General features: G+C 36.7%; 1 pseudogene; it reads left to right on the top strand.

Moving 5' to 3' along the window:
* LOC121420462 overlaps positions 1-26,503 on the top strand; it is a 90,390-nt pseudogene that overhangs the window by 25,761 nt on the left and 38,126 nt on the right.

The raw sequence follows: 26,503 nt of genomic DNA, 5'->3' as shown, positions 1-26,503 counted from the left end.
AGGAACAGTACATCCCAGCCAATCAGAATCAAGGAAAGATGTCAGATCTGACAACTTGTCTGATGAAAATATTGATGAAAAACTCCCCGGATCATACAATTGAATGTCATTGTGTTGGATGCAATCGATCCTAAAAGCTGTTCTTTTATCAATTTCTAAGCTTTGTGTTACCAAGCCTTGGGGATCATTTCAAGAAACAGTCAGTGATTTTCATTGATACAGTGTTTGCAATTGATCCTTGAAATTAATTGTAGAACTTATTTTTGTGATTGATAGTGCATTGTGCTCTATGCAATCGATCCTAAAAATTGTTCAATGATCATTAAATTTTTGGTAGTTACCCACTGCATCTCAGGTATTGTAACAATCCCATCAAACACTTTTGCTTCCTCTTTTTGATCCTATCAGTCAGTTAGCTCCAGGATCTCTTACCATTCCAATCTTGTCCAAGTCCTCAGCCCTTGGATCTAATCCTTTCTCTCTCTCTCTTTACCTATCAGCAAGGATGCTCTCTACATTTCTCTCTGAGATTAGCTCCAGGATCTCACACCATCCTAATCCTGTCCTCAGCTCCTGGTCTAATCCTTTCTCTCTCTTTCTCTCTTTAACCCTATCAGGAAGGATGTTCTTTACATCTCTCTCAGAGGTTCAGTCAGTTAGCTCCAGGATCTCGCACCATCCCATTCTCTCCAAGTCCTCAGCTCCTGGTCTCATCCTTGCTACGGGTAAGGTCGGCAAGACCCTTCTTGGAAACGAGACGATGGGATTCAACGTCTACCTCTCAGCAACAGCTGGGGCTTCGTGGTACGAGGTGAGGTCATGGAAATCAAATAAAGAGGAAGATTCATTTTGAAACACGATTGTTCCCTAGTAATTGCTAGAAGACTAGAATAGATACATCATCATGTTGATATTAGCGAGTTTTTGATTTGCACGTCAACTAGTGGACTGTGATGAAAGTGCGTCATACAAGTCTGCTTTGTGTTTATGGTGTACAGAACCGCTGGAGTAAATCACCACGTGGCTTCAATCAGTGGGCAAGGATTTGATTGCTCGTTTACCACATTTCAAACGAGCGTGATCTGAGCGAAATCCACGGTTGTCATGATGTTGACGTGTCAAAAATGGCTTGCACATGCTCAGTGTCTTCCAATCATGTGCTCGACTGACTTTGTATACCCACAACACAAAGAATATCATGACATACTTTCGTCGCAGTCCACTAGTCGACGCGCAAATCGAAAATTTCCTTATAATATTCTGTTGCTCTTCAGTTCCAGGCAGCAAATTATGTGTGAAGACAAGCAGAAAAAAAAAAAACCAGGAGAAATAAATGAATGGAAGTTTGCTTAAAATACACTTTTGTGATAGCAACATTATGAATTTTATGACATCACATGTTATTGGTTTCCCCCATGTACTGTGTGTTATAGTCGATTCCTTGCTAGTAAAATCAGCTATTTTCGCAACATTTTTATTTATCATACTTATTGTCCAAACAAACGAAGAACTTCAACTTGTTTTGTGGTAGCTATAGAGTACTACTGGGTAGACATATGACAAGATGACAACCAACAAAATATATGCTGTCCATGAGTGAATTGGAGGTGAAAATGTTGTTTGTCGTACAGGACATTTCTGAGTCCCGTTACAACACAACATGTTCACCTTAATTCAGCCATAATTTCTGAGTCCTGTACAACACAACATTTTCACCCTTAATTCAGCCATAATCAAATATTTTTTTTGTTGGTAATCAGTTTTTCACATGACTTCCCACTATAACTTTATAAGTGACCAAAAATAATTTTTCATTGCTCGAGCAATCAGCTAAGAGACTAGAAAATTGTTGACAAAATGTCCTGTACGACACGTATGGAATCGCCCTTATGAATTGAATAAATCTTTAATTGGCTTCTTACTTTTGTGTTTGTATTTATTGTATGAAGGTGTTGCGTGGCAATCATTTCTTTGCATTTGGAGACCATGGTGGTGTGGTTACTGCTGTAGAACAGAGAGGAGATACAAATGCTGTCAAGTAAGTGGATGTCATTTCATGATGTCAATTGATGTGATTAAATGATGTCAGCTGATACTATCAAATGCTGTCATCTTATATTGTAAACGTTGTCAAGTATAAATTTAATGTTATACAATGCTGCTATGTAGGGTTATGTTCTAATTTGCTGTCAAGCAAGTTGATGTCATAAAATGTTGTGAAGTAATGAAACAATGCGAATGCTGTCAAGTAAGTTGATGTCATTTGATGATGTCAGTTGATATTATCAAATGCTGTCATCTAATATCATAAATGCTGTCAAGTATAAATTTGATTTGATGTCAAGTATAAATTTGATAAATGCTGCCAAGTAGGGTTTTTTTATTAATTGCAATTAAGTAAGGTTATGTTCTAATTTGTTGTCAAGCAAGTTGATGTCATAAAATGTTGTGAAGTAATTAAATAAAGCAAATGCTGTCAAGTAAGTTGATGTTATAAAATGCCATCAAATATTGTTATGTTATAAAATGCTGTCAATTAATCAATTAAGCAGTAAAGTAATCAATTAATCAATGATCCAAATAATGAATTGATCAGTCAATTATTCAATCAGTCAATGAATATTGTGATTGAATTGTTTACCTTTAATTCATATCAATATATTAGTGTATCTAAATGTCAATCAAGAGTTAATCAAGAGCCTGTTTCATAAATATTTACTTCCTATTTTAGCTCTGCCATTGTAGTAACTACCTTGGGGAAAGTTAATTTCAATTTGATGTGCCTTATTAACATGGCAGTTACCTTAATTGTAAATCCTATCATGAAATATTCCCAAGAGCTTTTTAACAACATGCACTCTGTCAATTTTTTGACTAACGAACCTTTGGAAATACGAACCTCATTTCAATTTCAGACCAATGAACCTTCGGAATTATGAACCTTATTCTCTTTTCGGACTAACAAACCTTCAGAATTACAAACCTCATTTTGTTTTCGGAATAACAAACCTTCGGAATTACAAACCTCATTTCATTTTCGGACAAATGAACCTTTGGAATTACGAACCTTATTTTGTTTTGGGACTAACGAACCTTCAGAATATTTGAACCTTCGGAATAACGATGTGTCTGAATTACGTATGTATGCGTTTGACAACATTCTCTCTGTCAATTTTCCCTTACAGATACAGCGTGAATGAAGGAGAGACCTGGCATTCCGAGGCGTTCTCAGAATCTAAGATCTATGTTTATGGATTGATGACCGAGCCAGGCGAACAGACTCTAACCTTCACAGTCTTTGGATCCGAGACTGAAACACACTCTTGGCTTATTGTACAAATCAACTTCAGAAATGTCTTCTGTAAGTGGAAACCAACCCTGGTGATGTATCGTCAGGGTTCCAACAGTCATGGAAAATCCTGGAAAAATATGCGGTCATGGAAAGTCAGGGAATTCGGAAAATTTGTGAAAAGTCATGGCATTGCATTTACCTCTTGGCTATGGCAGCTTTCCAGTTTGTCTTGTCTCGCAACTCTCATACTCTGTGATCATACTCTATTATTATTGATGTTCACGATTTCCATTTTTCCCAGTTTTGTGACATCCCAAATTCTGTGTAACTCCCGGGAAATCATAGAAAGCAGCAATTTAGTCATGGAAGAGTCATGGAAATGTCATAGAATTCTGTTTTCAAATTTCTGTGGTCCTGATCATAAAGCCAATAGTCAAGTTCTGCATGACCCTAGTGATTCCCTTTTTAAAATTTAGAATATGTTGTAGTCCTAGATGTAGAATGTGTGATGCAAACTTTCTGCCAAATTGTTTTGATGAAAAGTTACAAATTGTGACTGTATTAAAAAAAAAAAACTTGTTTTAATCCAACGAACATACTATGCTAGGATATTTTCAGACCAGAATATGAAAATTATGTCTTTACATCTTCTAATTTGAATTTCGGTCATGTCAAGCAGATGTATTAGTATTATTTGTTTGGCGTCACCTGTGCCTGGGAGACGAAAAACAAACTGAGTCACTTTGACCCGCAGGTCTCTCCTCCGGATATTAGTGATTAGGAGGGGATGCAGGTTAATATTCCGTAAGGGTTGGCAACTCTGTATATGAATATGCACGTGTTAGCTGTTTTATACACCCTTGAGTGGATATATGTTGTTATTGTATTTCTAATCAGCTACCGTCTGTGGGGACGATGATTACAAGCAATGGTGGCCCGGTGAAGAGTTCCCTGAACATAGCTGTCTATTAGGTAGGAAGACCATCTATGAGAGGAGACGCGTTCATTCGGACTGCTTCAATGGACGGGACTACGACAGACCAATCTCTTCCGTCAACTGCTCCTGTGATAGGGATGATTTCGAGTGGTGAGTTCATGCGAAGGGGGATAGAATGTCAAAAACCAAAATGGCGTCATGCTACCCATCTTCTAAATGAACTACATTGGCTACTTGTTTCTGATAGAATACATTATCGAATACTTGTTCAAACCTATAAGTCTCTGTCAACCACACTACCTTCTTACATTTCTTCATTATTTCAGCAACAAAGATCTACATACTCACTTCGTTCTACTGCTGCTCCTTCCTATGTAATTCCAAAGTCAGAAAAGAGGCCAGTTGCAACTCTTTCAATCTCGTGCCCCCGTCTTTGGAACAAACTCCCTCCATCTCTTTGAAACCTCTCTTCTCTTAACCTCTTCAAAAAACATCTCAAAACACACTTATATAAACATAAACCTTAACTTGTCTCATGCAATTAACAGCGCTTTGTATCCTCTGGAAAAAGCGCGATATAAATCCAATTATTATTATTAGAATGTGTATTGGGTGATTTCAAGTACGGTGTTGACCTTTTGGTGTTGATGTTAGGTCAATTTTTACACGATTCTAACACCAAACACAAAATGAAGATGGTCCCGAAAAGTCACCTACTAGTAGTTGAGATGTCAATGTGATCTGGATCAGTTTTACAAACTCTGAATAAGTTTTGGAGATAAGGGAAGCAATCAGAAATTCAACACCAACACCGACACCAAGACAAACACCGGACTTGAAATCACCCATTTGTTTGTGTGTATGTTTATTTTTCTTGAAGGGCCATGACCACTGAAAGGTGGAACTGTGCACCATTTAAGAGGCCACCATTCTTATTATTACTGATTATTTTTTTCTGACTTTGATATGAAATGGTTGGAAGCGATCCTTAAGTGTTCATCATAATTATGCCTGAATGCTTATCTAGAACAACAAAGTTTGATTAAAGTAATTCAGGTTTGTTGGAGTTTCTAATCATTTCATTACAACCAGGCTTTTCCTTGTGTAGCTAACAGAAAAAGCAACATGTGGGACCACACTTTAAATTGATAGGCATTTTCAGCGTTTTGTTACGATCTTCATTTGCTAATTACTCTGGAATTACACGTGTACAGTATTGGTGATATTACTATCTTTTGACTCACAATCCAGATTACATGGACTTGCAGGGGGCCGTTTCATAAAGCTGTTCGTAAAGTAGAGCCGACTTAAGAACGACTGGTGATCCTTCTTACGCACTAAACCATTGCTAATAAGTACATACCATTGATCAAAAGAAAGGATCACCAGTTCTTAAAGTCGATCTTAACTTACGAACAGCTTTATGAAACACCCACCTGGTCTAATCTAGTGATACATGTAGCATTTTGAGCAACTCTGTATTTAGGGGGCGCAAAAGTATAAGACCAGCAATGCATGTGTATGCAAGAGGGACAGAAACAATGAAATCTGTCCTTGTCTCACGAATACATACACCGCCCGGCCCTGCGGACCTCAGTGCGGTATATCCATTGGGTCTTCTCGTAGATGTTCATTATTGGTCCCTATATGACATGTTTACACATGTGTTAATTGGATAATAAAATATACTGAGTCTACTTTTTATGCTGGAGCGTTGTGGCCAGTGGATTAGTCTCAGGACACTGAAACAGAGGTCGTGGGTTCAAATCCCAGCCATGGTGTAGTTTCCTTCAGCAAGAAATTTACCACATTGTGCTGCACTCAACCAAGTTTGAAGGCTGCTTGAGCTACAGCCGGGGTAATAATATCCAAGTCCTTTGGAAGCGCATAGAGACGTTATTTATAATGTGTTATGCGCTATACAAGAACTGATTATTAATATTGATTTATTATTATGCTGAACTTTATTTTCAATCCTTGATTTGAACAGTGACTTTGGTTTCATGGAGAATGAGGGTAACAGCTATATCTGTGAGAAGGATCCCGAGGATGAGAGGGATCCTACCCTTCAACCAGACCCCTGCCCAGAGGATACATTCTGGAGGAGGTCAAAGGGGTAAGAAATTCATTCATATTTAGAACTACATGTATTGACTATATTTAGTGCTGTTGACTGATTTGGGGGATGATAATATCTTATATTACCCAGTTGTATTGTTCATTCAACATCACCACCACAAGTGAAAAATCAATTAAAAAACTTTCTTTCCTTTTTTCACTTCACCGGTCAAGTTTGCTTACATTGTGTTACAGTTTAGACCGATGGGAATTTCAACGAAATAGTTTCCTGGCCCTGGCTCTTGGGGCATTTGGAGGTGAATTAGTTCAATGTAATTCTTTTCCCTGCACCACCACCAACCTCCACTAATAATGAAAACTTGATTAAATTCACTGGCCCTATTCTGAAGTCGGGTTTAACTTAACTCAGGTTTAAAGTTGTGGTTTTAGTATGGGAAGCCAAAAGTATCAACATTTTTATTAAGTTGTATGTTTCTTATGTTTACTCTGCTCTTTCTAGACAATTATGAATGATTTGAGAGCCAAATGAGCTGAAAGTAGGATATCTAACTTTTTGTGATTATGTAACAATTGGCTGTCCATACATAAACCACAACTTTAAAACCTGAGTTTAATTAAACGACTTCAGATAAAACGGGCTCTGTCATCAAAGCTTCTAATCTCTATCTGTGTCTTTTTGTTGTAGATATCGTAAAGTGGAAGGGGATACCTGCAAAGGAGGTGATGAGAAATACTACGAGGCTGATCAAGTTTCATGTCCAGTTGCAGGTAACTCTGAATCCTAATCAACCTATAACTTCATTGGTTGTACAGTCGGTCTTTCCATGCTCTTACCCCTAATGTGAATAGTGCAGACGCTAATGCCAAGTCCACTACAATACAGTTATAATGTTAGTAATAAAGCAGCATTTATTATGCTCTGTATATCATTTTGTACATGTGTTATCTGAATCAGTGCTCATACTGTGGGTGCAAAAGAAATCTTACTTTTTCTCTTTCCTTTATGACGAACAGAGAGCTCAGAATTAAATTGTATTCCCTAAATCAGTGCACATTCTGTGGGTGCCAAGAAATCTTTCTTTTTTTCTTTACTTTATAACGTACAGAGAGCTCAGAATTTATTTGTACATGTATTAGCTAAAGCAGTGCACATACCGGTGTAAAAGCAATCTTACACTTTCTCTTTCCTTTATAACATTCAGAGAGCACAGAGTTTATTTTGTATGCCGAACGCACAGAAATTCACCGATACTTCCTCAGCGATGGCACCAATGAACGGCTGCCAATTGACAACCTGCAACTAGCTACGGCCGTCGACTACGACGTCGACCATGATTGCTATTACTATGCAGAAGACACCTTCCATGAAATACATGTAAGTAAAGTTCTGCAAAATATATTCTTAAGATTAAACACTGTTGCCATGGTAACATGACCCGCTGCTAATCATATCAAGGTTACCAATGTAGTGACCTGGGATGTAGTCGGGCCAGATTTTGCCGACCTTGGCCTCTTCTCTTTTGGAGATCAAAGTGCATAATCGAGGTTACCGGGGCTGTTCGAGGCTGGCCTTGATGCCAGATTTTGCTGGCCTCTGCCTCCGCCCCAGTCACATGGACAATGGGTCTTGGAGAAGGTTATGTGTAGTCGCCTGGTGACTTGGAAGTACTGGCCTTGACTGCATCCCTGGCTATTACGACAATATCAAATTTATGTAGATGTAAGTCTTTATGTAACAGACCGCTATTAGCATGTCATGAAAGGACTTGTTGGATATTTCATCCAACAAGCCCTGTTTTATTTAATGGTTACCATAGGAACTGTGCATCTCGGCCAATCAAAACCAAAGAAAGTTTTCAGATCTGACATCTTGTTAGGGGAAAATTTTTGCTGAAACGCTCCCCAGGTATCAATGTTCCCAAATGCCAACTTTGCAGAGATTCTGTCCCGGACTTCCTGCGGGCCAGGAGCCCGTAACACAAAGCTTAGCAATGATCGTAGAACAAATTTTCACAACTGATTCCACTGACTACAATGTACAATCAATCTTAAAAATCAAGCGTACGATCGATTGTTTTGCTTTGTATTACGGAGCCCAGGATCGTAGTACTGTCAGCTGATACAATGGTAACGTGGCCCATCAGCCAATCATAATCAAGGTTTGCCATGGTAGGTACAACAATGGCAAAGTTACCGTAGCTCTAAGGCCCGTATTCTGAAGTCGTGTTTTATTTAAACTCAGGTTTAAAGTTGTAGTTTAAGTATGGAAAGCCAAAAGTATAAATTTTTTTTATTAAGTTGTATGTTTCTTATGTTTACTGTGCTCTTTCCTGATTAATCGATGGTGAAGACAAAAATCTTTTTATACTTTCTAGACAATTATGAATGATTTGAGAGCCAAATGAGCTGAAGTATGATATCTTTACTGTTAGTGATTTATGTAGCAATTGGCTCTCCATACTTAAAGCACAACTTTTTAAACCTGAGTTTAAGTTAAACCCGACTTCAGAATACGGACTAAGTCTTTGTGAAACACACCTTGGTATCAGTATTCTTGAATTTTTTCTGTGCAGAGATTCTGTCCGGGACTTATTGAAGACCAGGATCGGAGCATCGTCAGCGGCCATCTTGATATGGTCGAAGGACTTGCCTTTGATTGGCTTGCTGATAATCTTTACTGGGTGGACTCCGAATCTGATCACATCGAGGTCGCACGCTATGATGGCCGCTTCAGAGGGTCCTTCCTATAGATGCTACGTTAGATCAACTAGAGCAATTGCTCTGGACCCAAGAGAGGGTTAGTAATCATGTTTTGCTGATGTTGGTATCCCTCCTTATTTGATTCTGTACTGACTCATTTTGAAATTGTTGCCACAACTGTCCTTTTTTTTAAACAAGAATGATTTTATTTTTCACTTACTTTTGCCTATTTTATTTACATACATGTGTGTTTATTGGCATATTCATGGAAATGTTGACCAAAAGTACATTATTAAGAGAGCAATTTACAAACAAGAGAAATACAATACAAAATATAATTACAAGGCAAAATGAAGATATAAATACATTAAACAGAATTTGATTGTCAAATGTATCTTTCTGTACAAATTTGTTCTAAAGATTAAGTTAGTTTGGTTGTGAAGTTTTAATTGTGAAATGAACTATTACTGGGAAGGTTTATCATAAACAGATTGAAAGTTAAGGTATGCTGTAATGAGGTATTGGAATCAAATTAGAATTACAAATTTTTTATTCAGGTATATGTACATCATCTAGGGAGCTCTGGCAGCACAATAGAATATATACAAATAATAATTGCATTATCTAAATATATAATATTATCATAATTATTTAAAGAGAAATCTAACATTATGAAGATAGATCAACCATTTAATAATAATAATATAGGCATTTATATAGCGCCATCTATCTAGAAATATTCTATTCCGAGGCGCATTGTTATTATTACCCGGCTTTAGCTCGAGCTGCCTTTCAGTGCGCATGCATTCAAGGAATTAATCCTGCCGGGTACCCATTTACCTCACTGGTCGAGTGCAGCACAGTGTGGATGAATTTCTTGCTGAAGGAAATTAAGCCATGGTGGGATTCGAACTACGACCCTCTGTTTCAAAGTCAGAAGACTAATCCACTGGGCCACAATGCTCCACACATTTAGAAAGTTATTTACAAAAATGAGATCAAATACATAGGAAAATAATTTGAAAGCACAAAAATTCCACTTCTTAAAATAGTTTTTTAATTTCCTTTCCACCTGTCATAGATACATGACTGGACTGACTGGGGGGAACATCCCTACATTGCCTCTGCTCACATGGACGGCGATAATGTCACGATGCTGATCACTACAGGGGTCTACTGGCCGAACGGCTTGGGCCATCGATGACCAATCCAACCACATCTTCTGGACCGATGCCCACTTTGACCGGATCGAGTCGGCGTGGTTGGACGGCTCGCATCGTGTAGTCTTACGCGACCAAGACACCCCGCATCCTTTCTCCATCGGCGTTTACAAGGTCTTCACATGATTTTCTTATTCTTTACCATCTGTATTTGTGTAGAGGCGTTGTTGCTCAGTGGATAAGTCTCTGGACTTTGAACCACAAGGTCTGGGGTTCAAATTCCACCATAGCACTGCGTCCTTTGGCAAGGTGTTTATTGACATTTGCCACTCTCCACCCAGGTGTAGTAAATTGGTATCTTATGATAGTGTTGATATCTTTCATGAACCTATGCCACTCTGTGCATTCAAAGTAACGATACCATTACATTCAAACCTGTCTATGAAGCCATTGTAGGGAAACAGAAGTGGGGGCCACGGTAGACAGGTGGCTTATATAGACAGGTTCTATAACTCATTCCTTTTCAAGTTGGTGATGATTTTGGTGGCAACTAAAGACAGGCTTTCTCGATTGCCAGGAGGGTGCTAAGATTGAGTCGACTGTAGTATCTTCATACAATGCAGATTGATCCTATCAACCACAACTATGGACGGCCAGCAACGTCAATATCCAAAATATATATTTTTTCAAAACATTTTCTAGATATGATGTATATTTATACATTCATGGTTTTCTTGACATCATATCTAGGAGATATTTTGAACAAATATACATTTTGGATATTGACGTTGTGGCGTCCATAGTTGTGGTTGATCGAATCAATTCAACTCTTAGTAAGACGGGCCGCTGATACGATTATAAGTTTCGGTTTTTAAATTGAAATTCTGTACTTTTATTGATATTGCAAACAACCTTAAAGTTTGCTGTCATGTTTTCTTGTTGAAATTCTGTCACCTTTTTTCCATTTAGAACAAGATATACTGGGATGACTGGTCGCAGTTGAGTATCCAGTCGGCCAATAAGTATAATGGAGGTGACGTACAGACGGTGGTACGGAACATGAGCAGTGCGATGGATCTTAAAATCTTCCACAATGCATCGCAACAAGGTAAGTCAAATTAAAGAAACAAGTTTTAAAGGGGCGGTGAACTAAACAATACTGTATGTGATCTCTCATTGAATGGAGGTATGAATAGCCAGTCTTAAAATATATTCCCTTTTCAATTGGGCGATATGGCGTGCGCCTGTAATCCAAGCTATGTGGGGAAGTTACAAATTGATGCAGGGGTTTGAGGTTCAAGCCCTGGTCACGTCTTTTGGGTTGTGACGTTAAAGGTCGTTCCCAGACGTGAGTGATCATATCTGATTGAAACATGTCTGACAAAACTCAAATACACACATATTACCTTTTCAGATATACTAATACTTGTAGAGAATAAATTAGCACATAATTTTATTTGTATATTGAAACTGAAATGTTTTTCCTCCATGTAAGACACCTTTATCATGTCGGAAGGGGATCATTCTAGTTGATTTTCAAATTTTTTATCTGGGTCCCGTAACACAAAGGTTAGCGATTGATCATACACTTGATTTCTACGATTGATCGTACATTGTAGTTGATGGAATCAATCGTAGAAAAATGTTCTATGATCATTGCTAAGCTTTGTGTTATGGACTCCAGGGGCCCACCAAAGAGTTGCGATTGATCCGATCAATCACAACTATGGAAAGCCAGCAAAGTCAACATATACAATGCATATTTGCTAAAAAAAATTTCTAGATATGAATGTAAATTCATTGATTTCTTGACAGTTCGGTGTGTTCTGCTTTGTTAACAAAGGATATTTTGCACATTTCCTGTAGAAAAAATATGACACTAATGGATTGTCATAGAGTTACGATTGATTGGATCAATTGTTACTCTTTGTAAGATGGGGTCCAGTTGTTAATGACATCCCTGGTAAGTGTGATTTCAGTCACTCTTAAATCTTTGTGAAACTCAATCCTGTATCTCGTCTTTGGTTTGTCTAGGTGTGAACCCGTGTTCTTCACACAACGGAGGCTGCACCCATCTTTGTATCGTGAAACCGGATCCGAAAAACACTGATGCGGTGACGAGGGTGTGTCTGTGTCCAGATAACATGAAGGTGGTGATTACGCCTGATGGGAGAGAGGATTGCCAGTGTGAGGCGGGGGAGAAATTGAATGTGACGTCAGGATATTGTGTTACCCAGGGTTAGTAGTGTTGGTGGTGGTGGTGATGTTTGTGGTGGTGGTGATGATGATGATTATGATGGTGACGGTGGTGGTGATGGTGGTGGTGATGATGATGATGATGGTGATGATGATGGTGGTGGTGGTGATGATGATGGTGGTGGTGATGATGATGATGATTATGATGGTGACGGTGGTGGTGATGATGATGATGATGGTGATGATGATGTGTGGTGGTGGTGATGATGATGATGGTGATGATGATGATGGTGGTGGTGGTGATGATGATGGTGGTGGTGGTGATGATGATGGTGATGATGATGGTGGTGGTGGTGATGATGATGGTGATGGTGATGATGATGGTGGTGATGATGATGGTGATGGTGGTGATGATGATGATGATAATGGTGATGATGATGATGGTGATGGCGATGGGTAGTGGTGATGATGATGTTGATGATGGTAGTGGTGATGATTATGATGGTGACGGTGTTGGTGATGATGATGATGGTGGTGGTGATGATGATCATTTTGCTGATGGGGGGGGGTGGTTTGATATTCACTCTTTTCATGCTGAATTCTTCTGAAGGCCACAATAATGAATATTCTAATATTATCGTACATACAATATACAGTGAAATTTGAATAGACCCCCCCCAAACTTCTCTTACAGGAGCTACTTGTGAGCCCGACCAGTTCCAGTGCTCCAACTCTGACCGATGTATTCCCATCATGTGGAAATGTGATCGTGAAAGTGATTGTACAGATAATTCAGACGAACTCAATTGTCGTAAGTATTGTTTGTGTCCTCTCAGATATTGTCCGGCCTGCCTCAGGTCAGTGCCTAACACATTGAGCATCTTGTCGTTATGTAGTCATTGTGAAAAATAGCCATAAACCAGCAAAACCAAGATAGCTGCCATCCATGCATCGATCCTCAGTGTTAGGGTTGCAATCAGGATTTGTTTTAGCTTTAGGGTCAAAGTTAGGAAAGGGCATAGCGTTCAATCCGGGGTAGAAGTTTGTCATTCTATCAAAGTTCAAGTCCACCTCAGAAAAAAATTGATTTGAATAAATACAGAAAAATCGCACTAGCGTAATGCTGAAAATTTCGTCAAAATTGAATATAAAAATAAGAAAGTTATGACATTTTAAAGTATCGCTTATTATTCACAAAACAGTGATAGCTACAATTCAGTGACATGCAAATCAGAAACTCAATGATGTCCTTCACTCACTATTTCCTTTGTTTTTTATTGTTTGAATTATACAGTTTTCATTTTCTAATATATATTTGACAATAAGGACTAACTTGACTGAACCATGTAGTATTAAACAATGCTAATTCCACATGTTCAGGGAGGAATTAATCGTTGTTTTACTTGACAATGAGGAGGAAATCATAATATTTCATATGATAAAATACAAAAGAAATGGTGAGTGGATGACGTCATCAGTCTGCTCATTTGCATACCGACCAGGATGTGCATATAACTGTTTTGTGAAATTAAGCAAAACTAAAATTTCATAACTTTCTTATTTTGTGTACAATTTTGATGAAATTTTCAGTGTTGTGCATGTTGTATTTTTCTCTTTTTATTCAAATCAAATTTTTGTTGGGGTGGACTTGTGGAATGTGGAATTCATAGCAGAGCAATTGTCGGCAAAGATAATGTCATGTAACTTCCTAATTACATTACATTAACTTCCTAGTTACATTACATTCCTAGATTAGTTCCTAGATTACATTCCTACATTAGTTACATTAACTTCCTAATTACATGACATTAACTTTTTTTAGTTACATTACATTCCTAGATTAGTTCCTAGATTACATTCCTATATTAGTTACATTAACTTCCTAATTACATTACATTAACTTTCTAGTTACATTACATTCCTAGATTAGTTCCTAGATTACATTCCTACATTAGTTACATTAACTTCCTAATTACATGACATTAACTTTTTTTAGTTACATTACATTCCTAGATTAGTTCCTAGATTACATTCCTACATTAGTTACATTAACTTCCTAATTACATTACATTAACTCCCTAGTTACATTACATTCCTAGATTAGTTCCTAGATTACATTCCTACATTAGTTACATTAACTTCCTAATTACGTTACTCTAACTTCCTAGTTACATTACATTCCGAGATTAGTTCCTAGATTACATTCCTACATTAGTTACATTAACTTCCTAATTACATTACATTAACTTCCTAGTTACATTACATTCCTAGATTAGTTCCTAGATTACATTCCTACATTAGTTACATTAACTTCCTAATTACATTACATTAACTTCCTAGTTACATTACATTCCTAGATTAGTGCCTAGATTACATTCCTACATTAGTTACATTAACTTCCTAATTACATGACATTAACTTTTTTTAGTTACATTACATTCCTAGATTAGTTCCTAGATTAAATTCCTACATTAGTTACATTAACTTCCTAATTACATTACATTAACTTCCTAGATACATTACATTCCTAGATTAGTTCCTAGATTACATTCCTACATTAGTTACATTAACTTCCTAATTACATTACATTAACTTCCTAGTTACATTACATTCCTAGATTAGTTCCTAGATTACATTCCTACATTAGTTACATTAACTTCCTAATTACATTACATTAACTTCCTTGTTACATTACATTCCTAGATTAGTTCCTAAATTACATTCCTACATTAGTTACATTAACTTCCTAGTAACATTACATTCCTAGATTACATTCTTACATTACATTCCTAGATCAGTATCATATATTGGAATAATATACATAACTCAATCCAGGAAAGTACTTCTTAGTCTAGATTTAAAAAACTCTGTAAAAAACAATTACTTGATGAAATATAGGATCCTTGTTTGTATGTGTGTGTGTCCCTATGTGTGTGTGTGTGTACGGGTGTTTGTAGGTTTTGTATGTATGTAAGTATTTCTTGATCGATTACTTGTTAATCTATTCTGTTGACATTGTTTTCATAATGAATTTTATATATTTCATGTAAAGGGCCAATATTCACAAGCTTGGGCTTCATTTTGGTCCTAACCATCTTATGATATACGTTTTGTAATTGATTTTATATTGGTTTTAATAAATGAATTTGAACTTGATTAGATTACATTACATTACATTGGATTAGATTACATTACATTCCTAGATGGAACATCTTAATATTTTTGTAATTCAATCTTGCAGCCTACTACACCTGTAAGGCAGGAGAGGAGTTTACCTGTAAGACCGGCTCTAGGTGTATCCCAAACAATTGGATTTGCGATCACTATGACGACTGTGGCGATGGTTCTGACGAAGAACACTGCGGTATGTCTCCTGTTAAAAACTTATTCATACAAAGGAAATAATTACATCAGGATTTAGGGGGATTTCTCACCTGTAATGCCCAAAAGAGCCCTGAAAATGTTTTTTTTAATCTCCTAAAAAATGCAGGTTCAGTGCAGAGCTGAAGCTTATTTAATGTTGGCAGATTAGGTAGTAACTTGTGAAAAAGAAGCCCCAGAAAATGAAAAATAAGAGCCCTGAAAAATATTTTAAAAAAAAATTCTCCAAAACTATAAAGAATCATTGCAGTGCTCAAGCTTATCAATGTTGGCAGATTTAGGTAGTAAGTTGTGAAAAGTAAACCCCAAAATGAAAAATTTATAATTTTTTTGCCTGATATTTACCAGGTTGTCAATCATTGAGAAAAATATTTCATACTTTATCTTATTAAAAGTTGCTTTGAATATTTTTTTTATCGTGCTTAATGTATTATGTTGTTAACTACATGTATATGTTTTCAGTAATTTTGCAACTTTTATGTATTGATTTGATTTGTTCTAATTTACATGATATATTTTAAGTTCAATGGACAATTTAGATCAGGTTTGATGCATAATTTGTTTAATTCAGCTGTTTGATATTTGTACAGCGCATAGAGATTCTATTGATTAATATGTGCTATACATATATAAATTTCAAATAATGTCATTATTATTAATTTAATCATTCATATACGTGTATAATAATAATCACAATTGGTTAAGTAAAATGCAGTAAAAACAAATCATTGATTTTAAAAGGAGCGTAGCTCTAAAAAAATGGAAGGTTAAGTCTTTGTCAGTGCCCGTGATGTGACCCCCCCTCTAAAATAAATACGGAGCTATCTGCAGCTATGCACTTTCTTAATGAAATTTATAATTTGTCAAATGATCGCAAAATGACCAGTTGTTTATCTAGAATACTCATGAATATTCATAAGTAGGAATATAGTTATTAATAATAATAATATGAACATTTGTAATGCACCGGTATCCATCATAAAAAGATGCTCATGGTGCAATAAAGAAAAGAAAAGAAAAGTAAAAAGGAAAATAAAGGAAGATAAAAAACCTACTGAAAAGAGGGGGGGGGGGGGAAGAATTCCCTAAAAGCTTGCGTGAATAACCAGGTTTTCAGAGAACTTTTGAAAGTGGTAAGACAAGAAACATTGCGGATTTCTTTTGGAAGTTTATTCCATAGGAATGGCCCAGCATGTTGAAATGGTCGATCCTCCCATGAATTATGAGATTGTGGTACAGCAAGTAAGGATGAACTAGAAGACCTAAGGTCATCGATATTAATATTTTGAATTTTCTGTATTTAGAATGGGGTTCATGCGGTCCAGACCAGTTCCAATGTGAAAACCAGAGATGTATTCCTGAGAGCTATGTATGTGATCTTGACAATGACTGCTGGGATAACTCAGATGAAAGGGACTGTGAAATAACAAGTTAGTTACTTTGTTCTTCATGAAATATTGAATGGTAGTGATGATGATGGTGATTGTGATGAAGGATGGTGATGGTGATGATGGTGGTGGTGATGATGATAAGATCCTGATGATGATGCTGATGATGGTGATGATGATGATGGTGGCGATGATGATGGCGATGGTGATGTTGATGGTGATGATGATGATGGTGAGGAAGATGGTGATGATGATAATGATGGTGATGATGATTTTTTTATTTGATTTGATTTATTTCTGCATTCAAGATAATATATGCAACATAACATCAAGGTGATACATTTAAGTTTTACAAAGCAATAAAGCAATAGTCATAATAAAGCAATGAAAAATAAGTATCAACAAGATGCAATATTCGATCAAAAGAAAATAACAGTTTAAATGAATGCAGGAGGCCGCCATAGATGGTGACGGTGATCATGATGATGATGATGGAAATGTTGATGATGATGGAAATGCTGATGGTGATGATGGTGGTGATGATGATGATGATGATGATGGTGATGATGATAATGATGATGATAATGTGATGCTGATGATGATGGTAACACTACAAAATTTTGCTAATTTTGATGATAACGTAACTTGTTTTCATGATACTGGTGAAAGATACAATGTGCATGCACATACCCTTCACACTACAACAAGCCTTATCGGACTTATCCTCATATCCGCCCAATGTGAACATGCCATGATTAGCGATGTATAATTTCTATTCAATCTCCTGCTGTGATCATACTTGTAGATATACCGACGACGCGACCAGCTGGATGCAGCGACAATTACACCCAGTGTGAACCCGACGGTCGCTGCATACCATACACATGGATCTGCGATGGCGACAACGATTGCGGAAACAACTGGGATGAACAAAACTGTGAGTGGAAAACATTCTTCAACCCACTCACCAGAATTATCAATTCGTCAATTCATCTTTATTTCACAAGTCGATTAAAATGTCTGTTTTGAAAACAACATAAATACAGTATAAACAGTTCAAAGATAACAATGTAGAGCATTGTAGAGTATTCTAGTACTGTAAATGTGGAAATTTTCGCGTATTTCGCGGCAAGATCGGCGAGCGCAAATTTAAAAAACACGCGAATTTGAACGCGATTCAATTGCGTGTATCGTTTTGGCAAAAAGATTGGATAATTTGATCTAAAGAGGGCGGCATTTACGCAAGAAAGCTTGAACTCCAATTTCATGTGCATCGCGAGAACTTGTTCCAAAGCAATGCGATTATTTTTTTTAACAGTCGCAGATCAGTATTTAATTATGATTTTGGTTTAAATATAAATTGCTTTTGCTGTTTGATTGGTGAGTGTTTAGATCTGTTTAGTTTTTAGGAAGACGTTGGGTCGATCGCTCGTGTTTGTTGATTGATCCCATGCACAAGTTTGTGGTGGTTTGTGGTTTTTAAATAGTTGTTGTTTAATTAAATCTTTAGCAACTAAACTTCTCAAGTTTTCATGTCTGTGTCACTGCAATACAGTGCAGTAAAAATATATGAGGGAAAAAGTCAGAGATTATTGAATTTCACAAACATTGTAAAGAGTAATTCTTCAAATATTAATGAATTCTTTAGATGTAATATTGATTAACCAATGGAACTACAAGTTAGAACCCAGGTAAATGGTAGTGGAGCGTTGTGGCCCAGTGGATTAGTCTTCGGACTTTGAAACAGAGGGTCGTGGGTTCAAATCCCAGCCATGGCGTAATTTCCTTCAGCAAGAAACTTTTCCACAATGTGCTGCACTCAACCCAGGTGAGGTAAATTGGTACCGGTAGGAAGTAATTCCTTAAGCTGTGTGCGCTATGAACGCCTAGCTTAGCCGGGTAATATAGGAGCACCTTGAGCACGTAACAAGGTGGATATGTGCGCAATATAAATACCCTATATTATTATTATTAGTGTTTAAATGAGGCTTGGATTGTTCAAGGTTTGCTGGGGAAGGTTCATTATATTCAATTCAATTCAATTTATTTCCACATATTGAGTAAAAAAAAACATGTAATAACATTACAATTGAGTACATTCATAGATAATAACAAATGCAAGTATAAATGGTAACAATATATACATAAAAACGAACATAGAAAATCAAAATGTGGAGGGGATTGACAAAGGCCATATTGATCTATCAAGGTCAATCCCCAATGAAAGAAAAAAAAAATTGAATACATAAATTACATTAAGAAAAAATTTATACTTAACCTCAAAACCCCAGACAAAGCAAAAGAAAGTAAAAGACAAATAAAGGGAGGGAGAGGCAAATATAAAACTATCTTAAGGAGTAAGAAGGTAAAATTTATATTTCTGTTTGAATGACAGGAGTGTGGGGGAATGTTTGAGTTCATTCGTTAAAGAATTCCAAAGTTTGGGTCCGACATATTGAATAGTGTTGTGTATTTGTAATACAATTTAATGCTCTCTTCCCAGTAAAGACTGATCAAATCAATTTACAATCACATCTTCTTATATTGAAAAAAAAAAACAACAGTGAATTGGAAATGAATTTTTCAGGTCTTTTGTAGGGCAATTTCATAAAACATGTAACGTCCGACCCCCTATATGCGGGATCTTCATGAAATATTATGTCTCTAATTTCTTGTTCTTTTGACAGTCTGTAATGTTCTCAAAGGACCATGACCTGGTCAGTTTATGAAGTAAGGTAAAACATGAGAAAAATTGGGGTCGGATGTACAAAAAGGTTGATCATTTCATGGAATTGCCCTGTAGCATCTAAAGCCTGGCACGTTATGTTCTGCAGTTTGTTCTACATTTGGAATAACCGTCCTTTGAAAAATTGACAATTACACTACATAACTTATATTACAGGTTTTATCGTTACTTTGTTTATGTTGCGTATTGAAGTTTTTAGGTGTTGTATAAGTTTTTAGTATAAATTTGTATTTTGTTCTATTGGTGGCAGCACCAATAAGGTTTCTCTGCCTTCTAAACTGTCTCCTCGTTTGATGAATTATTTCTATTTCTTGTATATTCCAATATGTTTGTAAATGTTATTTTTAATATATGAACGAAATAAATGCATATGAATGAATAAATGAATTTAATCAAAATGTGATATTTTTTTTAATTTCAGGCAGCACCAGTAGCTGTAATCAATACCAGTTTACCTGTACAAATGGTGGATGTATACCGTTTTACTGGAAGTGTGATAACTACGATGATTGCGGTGACAATAGTGATGAGATAGGTTGCCCAAGTAAGTATCCAGTGCTATGTTAAATAGTAAAAATAAACTCCCTCTTTAAATAGTAAATGCAGTTTTGCTTGACAACTTCCAAAAGCTCCTGCAAAATCATTTTGAAAATATCCCTCACTTCTGCAGCTAAGTCTAATTTCATTTTCGAGATAGGCTGCAGAGCCCTTTGAAGATTATAGCAGATGATGATGATGATGAAATGCTCATTTTGGGAACCAGAATGAGTTTTTTTTAAATGTATTAGAAATAGAAGCACAGTTGTGTCCTGTGGGTTTCAAGAGGCCTTCCATTAGTATCTAAGAACATATTTGATGCCCTTTACCAGAACAAGCTGTTTGAAACATTAGTGCGAAACACTTTTGTTTCCTTGGTACGATAAGCTTGATGGATGGCTGCTTTAAAGAATGAATTTGGTTAGAAAACACAGTTTGGTCATCTGTGACAAGTGCAGTGACTGCATAGATATCTGTGCTTCAAGAGGCTTTCCATGTAAGTATTTGAAACTATATTTGATGCTCATTTTTGGAGAACAGAACATGAATTTTGAAACATGTTTATTCCAAGATACCCTTGTTTACTTTGTGTAAGTACATGTATGTAGATTAGGTAGACATTTATTTGTACAGGATTTTCATATGATACACATCTTGTTTTTGATAATTTGGTTCTCATAATAAATGAGTGGAGGAGCAGTGGTGTCGTGTTCTGACTCTCGCCTTGTAAACAGAGGGTTGTGTGTTTGAATCCCACCGTGGTCTCGCGTCCTTTGGCAAGGCGTTAATCCACGCTTTGCCACTCTCGACCCAGGTGCTAAATGGGTACCCGGTAGGATGTGAAAGTCATTGTAGCTTGTCCAGTACTGTGTGCGCCTCACAGGCGACTGACTGGAATACTCCCCAGGGAGTGGAGGATGTGCACACATTGTGTGTGGGAATGACTGATTGAATCCGATGACCGGGTAATAATATATCTGTGAAGCGCTTAGACACGTCGTTCCGATGTATTAAGCGCTATATAAAAGCGGATTATTATTATTCGATGAACGGGGCAGCAGGCACAAGGGCACCAGGCCCCACCAGGGCTCTGTAACACAAAGATGAAAGAACGCTTCTGATTGGTTCCTGGTCAATATTTTGCGCTCAGTTTGCGTGTAAACTTGATCTTGATTGGTCAGTTCATTCAGCGATTGATCGCTAATCTTTGTGTTACGGAGCCCTGGATGTAGCTGGGAATTTCAGTGGTGATGATGCAGGGCTGTATTTGTAGTGATTTAAGATTTCTTTGTCAATTTCCAAAGAAACTTTTTTGCTGCGCCAGCGCCATGAGCGTCTCTGGACGGTGCACTTGATAAGCTATCACTATTATGGAGCGTTGTGGCCCAGTGGATAAGTCTTCTGACTTTGAAACAGAGGGTCGTGGGTTCGAATCCCAGCCATGGCGTAATTTCCTTCAGCAAGAAATTTATCCACGTTGTGCTGCACTCGACCCAGGTGAGGTGAATGGGTACCTGACAGGATTAATTCCTTGAATGCATGAGCGCTGAAAGGCAGCTCGAGCTAAAGCCGGGGTAATAATAATAATAACAACGCGCCTTGGAATAGAATATTTCTAGATAAATGGCGCTATATAAATGCCTATTATTATTATTATTTGTTACCAGAATACACAATATGAAATGTAGATAGTTGACAAACCCACCTGTGCTCTTGATTATAAGTATGATGTCTGTGAATATACAACAGCTATCACATTTATTGCCTCTCAAACAACATCTGCCACCATCATTGCTACAACAATTACAAGAAATGTTAGGGAAAACACTAACAAGCGCACTTGTGCCCTTGATTATTAAGTACATTAAAGGACAAGTCCACCCCAACAAAAACTTGATTTGAATAAAAGGGAAAAATTCAACAAGCATAACACTGAAAATTTCATCAAAATCGGATGTAAAATAAGAAAGTTATGGCAATTCAAAATTTTGCTTCATTTCACAAAACAGTTATATGAACGAGCCAGCTACATCCAAATGAGAGAGTCGATGATGTCATTCACTCAGTATTTCTTTTGTTTTTTATTGTTTGAAATATGAAATATTTTGATTTTCTCGTCATTGTCATGTGAAATGAAGTTTAATTCCTCCCTGAACACGTGGAATTCCATTATTTTAACACTTTGTGCTTCAGGCAAGGAGGTCCTAATCATCAAATTCGTAAAAATTGAAATATTGTATAATTCAAACAATAAAAAACAAAAGAAATAGTGAGTGAGTGACATCATCAACTCTCTCATTTGGATGTAATTGGCTTGTTCATATAACTATTTTGTTAAAAATGAGCGAAACTTTGAAATGTCATAACTTTCTTATTTTTACATCCGATTTTGATGAAATCTTCAGCATTGTGCTTGTCTGATTTTTCTCTATTGATTCAAATCAACATTTTTCTGAGGTGGACTTGACCTTTAACTACATATTTAATGCTGCATGCATGGAAAGTGAGGACTTTGGCATGCAAAAGGTTCAGCCTGTCTTACAATCTTTTGTGATATTTCTCTCATTCATTTGTTCGACGGTCCATCCGTCCATTAATTTCATTTTTTATTTAATCCATTAAATGATAACTGTATACACTTGATAATTCTTGATGTATTAAACAATTTTATTACAACATTAATAATGAAACGAACACAATACTCAATAGTATGAACACATATGAATCACAATTGATGACTTAGAGTAATTAAGCTTGCTGGCATATTTGTGTTAACATTTTTTTGTATTTTCTATTATGACATAGCAATCGTTTGCATGGAATTAGAAATTCGGAATAAAATCACTATATATTTCTTATGTTTTATTCTTCGTTCTTAAGGTACCACGATGGCTCCGTGGACGACCTCAAACCCATTTGATTGTGAACCTGGCTATTTCCATTGCATGGACGGATCTGAGTGTATACCTTACACCTGGAAGTGTGATAATTACCGGGATTGCCCGGACGGCTCCGATGAATATGATTGTAGTAAGTACATGTACAAAAAAATGGATAATTGACATCTATGATCTTACTCCAATAGTCCACTTATTCATTCATTATTTTTTCATTTGAGTGTCTAAAATTTGGGATGGGGTTTAATTACAGCTGTTATTTATTTGAATATGATAGTTGAAATTAGAATTATGGTTAATAGAAGTAGTAGTAGTAGTGGTACTAGAGGAGAAGAAATTCTAGTAGTAGGAGGAGTAGTAGTAGTAGTAGTAGCATTATTATTATTATTCATATTATTATTTGTTGTAATAATAGTAGTATTTTGAGTAGTCGTAGTAGTTATTTAGTCATCGTTGTAGTAGAGTAAGTAATAGTAGATATAGTAGTAGTAGTAGTAGTAGTAGTAGTAGTAGTAGTAGTAGTAGTAGTAGTAGTAGTAGTAGTAGTAGTAGTAGTAGTAGTAGTAGTAGTAGCAATAGTAGTAGTATTAGTAGTAGTTATGTAGTAACAGTAGTATTAAAAGAACAAGAATTGGAGGAGGAGGAGAAGAAGAAAGAAAAATATCAGAACTAATAGATTTTCAAAGTATGTGATATGTCATTTGTTCAACTTCCTTTCCAGTTTATAACACCACTACCCCTCTCTACCCCGATACGTGCGGTTGGGACAGCTTTGTGTGCAACAATGGACAGTGTATACCAAGAGATTGGGAATGCGATAACTATCAGGATTGTTCAGATAACAGCGATGAGGATCATTGCGCAGGTAAGTAAACAATCTGCCGGTGCAGCACAATTTGGAATGCTGCAATCACGCTGAGGAAAATCTTTAAAAAAATCTTCAAATCCATATTTTATTGTTCGAAATAGACACCAGAAATGAAATACTCTGAAAATTTGTTTTGCCCAATTGATCGCGGGCCCGGCAGCCGCTGTGCAGCGCCAAAACCATCCCCGATCAGACTTAAAGTATGTCATTGGTAATAATGTAATGATTATAGTAATAATAATAATAATAATGATGATAGTTACATGTATATAATGTAGCACTTCATACGTTGGTTTCGAAGCCCTTTACTTTGTAATTATTATCGTGTATATATTATCATGTACATGTATATGGCACTTCATACGTTGGTTTCGAAGCACTTTACTTTGTTATTATTATCATGTATATATTATCATGTACATGTATATGGCACTTCATACGTTGGTTTCTAAGTGCTTTACTTTGTCATTATTGTCCATCACTGTTCCCTATGTAAAGTGGTTTCATTTCTACCATGGTACAACGTTGGACTATGCTGATAATGTGTACATGATTACGCTTATTTCATTGCGTACTCTAGAAAAGTCCAATTGTAAATATGTGCCTTTCGAAAAATGGCGCTTGAATGAAGCATGACATTCAAAACAATGATTTTGTATTTTTGAATATTTCTTTATTCGTGAAATAAAGTTGAATTGAAATTGAATTAAGAAATCAGCGTGACCTATGGTTTTGTACTATGGTACATTCAAAACCACATTTGTGAATCCGGGCCAAAGAATCACACGTGAATGGTCTGTATCTTTTTTTAATAGCTACTACAATGATGCCATTCACCACTGATGAAACACCTCAATGCGGGTTCTTGCGAGTTCCGTGTGGCCCAGGAGCAACGCCTCGCTGTGTCTGGCAGTGGCTCGTCTGCGACGGGGACAATGATTGTTCAGACGGGGAAGACGAGGCTCACTGTGCAAGTAAGAGACGTGAAGACTAATGATGTTGAGACAGTGATGAGGATGATTGTGATGATGATAGTGGTGGTGATGATGATGATGAATAATGGTGATGATGATGATGATGGTGATGATGATGATGATGGTGGTGATGTTCATGATGATGAATAATGGTGATGTTGATGATGGTGGTGATGTTCATGATGATGAATAATGGTGATGATGATGATGGTGGTGATGTTCATGATGATGAATAATGGTGATGATGAGGAGGATGAGGATGATGATGGTGTTGGTGATGGTGACGATGATGTTGATGGTCGATGATGATGATGATGGTGGTGATGATGGTCGATGATGATGATAATGGTGGTGACGGTGGTGGTGATGATGATGATGGTGGTGACTGTGGTGGTGATGATGATGGTGATGATGATGATGACGATGATGATGGTGAGATAGTGATTTTGATGCTCTTGTCAGTTGGGTGATATTTAACCCTAAAAAGACTGGGGGGGGCTGATTCAGCCCCCCCCTCGACTTTTTACGCGATAAATCCGCTGCACGAAAGGTTTTGACCGCGTCGCTCGCTGACTTTTTGCTTTCAAGTCTCGCGCAACTTTTGAGACCAAAATTGTGACCCCCGGGTACGCGGTTCCAAAATTACGCAACATTTCGTAATTGCATGCAGACCTAAAATTACTCAAAAACGTGAATTTGTGTACAAATCCAATGCAAATAGTGTTTTGAGCCAAAATTCATAAATGTATCATTATTTTTCCTTTACTGCTTAAAATCAATTAATTTCATTTTGTTTATGGTCAAAATAAAGTCCCTGACAATTTCCATTGAAAAAACAATAAAAAACAAAAAGTCGAAAAACAAAGAAATACATAAGAAATTTCGAAAACAATAGAATACATAAGAAAATAAGTGTGATTTAAAAATTTTTTTTAATCAATTTGATCAGATGCCTATCTAGAGTATGTGAAACAAAACTTAGCACTTCAGGGGCATTATTTTATTAATTAGAGCAAACTTATTATTTTATGCATAAATTAGCATAATTAATGAGACATGAGATTTTTTGCAGAATTTGATGTTATAGTTTTGTAGATAATGCCATGGGTAACGCGTGTGCCAATTTTCGTCGCAATCGCGCGATCGACGGCCGAGATCATAAGGGGGGGCTGAATCAGCCCCCCCCCCAGTCTTCTTAGGCATCGAAATAGCCCAGTCTATTTAGGGTTAATGGTGGTGATGATTGTGATGATAATGACAAGCTTCATATTGCATTTTTAAGATATTATCATGGTCATCATATTTTGTCATTTGATTTGTCAAAGCTAGTGCAGTCAAACCATAACCC

Source organism: Lytechinus variegatus, chromosome 8 (assembly GCF_018143015.1).
Source record: "Lytechinus variegatus isolate NC3 chromosome 8, Lvar_3.0, whole genome shotgun sequence".
NCBI lineage: Eukaryota > Metazoa > Echinodermata > Echinoidea > Temnopleuroida > Toxopneustidae > Lytechinus > Lytechinus variegatus.
This window is presented reverse-complemented; position numbering and strand designations above follow the sequence as displayed.